Genomic DNA, 1,100 nt, shown 5'->3' on the forward strand with positions numbered 1-1,100 from the left:
AGAGAGAGAGAGAGAGAGAGAGAGAGAGAGAGAGAGAGGGGGGCGCGCGTGTGTGTGTGTGTGTGTGAGAGAGAGAGGTGTGCGCGTTTGTATGTGTGTGTGTGAGAGAGAGATGTGTGCGTGTTTGTGTTGTGTGTGTGTTTTGCGCGCGCGCGTGTGTGTGTTCGTGTGTGTGTGTGTGTGAGAGAGAGAGGTGTGCGCGTTTGTATGTGTGTGTGTGAGAGAGAGAGATGTGTGCGTATTTGTGTTGTGTGTGTGTGTGTCTGCGCGCGCGCGTGTGTGTGTTCGTGTGTGTGTGTGTGTGAGAGAGAGAGGTGTGCGCGTTTGTATGTGTGTGTGTGTGAGAGAGAGAGATGTGTGCGTATTTGTGTTGTGTGTGTGTGTGTTTGCGCGCGCGCGTGTGTGTGTTCGTGTGTGTGTGTGTGTGAGAGAGAGAGGTGTGCGTGTTTATGTTGTGTGTGTGTGACACAGAGAGAGAAAACCCGAGGGATCAGGCATGCTCAGCGAAAGCATGGCCAAGGTTGTCAATATGGCGTTGGGCCAACGTTGGCACGTTGAGCAAAAAACCGTTGGGCCAACGTTGGCTGTCTGACGTTGAGCCAACGTTGTCAATATGACGTTGGGCGAACGTTGGCACGCTGAGCAAAAAGCCGTTGGGCCAACGTTGTCAATATGACGTTGGGCCAACGTTGGCACGCTGAGCAAAAAGCCGTTGGGCCAACGTTGTCAATATGACGTTGGACCAACGTTGGCACGCTGAGCAAAAAGACGTTGGATCAACGTTGGCTGTCTGACGTTGGGCCAACGTCGGGCCACCGTTGGGCCAATGTTGGCTGCCAACGTTGGGCCCAACGTTGGCACGCTGAGCAATAAGACGTTGGATCAACGTTGGCTGTCTGACGTTGGGCCAACGTTGGCACGCTGAGCAATAAGACGTTGGATCAACGTTGGCTGTCTGACGTTGGGCCAACGTTGGCAATATGACGTTGGGCCAACGTTGGGCCAACGTCGGCCCACCGTTGGGCCCAACTATGGCACGCTGAGCAAAAAGACGTTGGCCCAACGTTAGCATGAGCTGAAGACAGCCGTTGGCCCAACGT

General features: G+C 54.4%; 1 protein-coding gene across 1 annotated transcript in view; it reads left to right on the plus strand.

The window, feature by feature from the left end:
- LOC106814637 (nucleoprotein TPR-like) overlaps positions 1-1,100 on the plus strand; it is a 7,934-nt gene that overhangs the window by 3,941 nt on the left and 2,893 nt on the right. The window lies entirely within an intron of this gene.

The sequence above is a fragment of the Priapulus caudatus genome, unplaced genomic scaffold (assembly GCF_000485595.1).
Source record: "Priapulus caudatus unplaced genomic scaffold, Priapulus_caudatus-5.0.1 Scaffold27, whole genome shotgun sequence".
NCBI classification, from domain to species: Eukaryota; Metazoa; Priapulida; class Priapulimorpha; order Priapulimorphida; family Priapulidae; genus Priapulus; species Priapulus caudatus.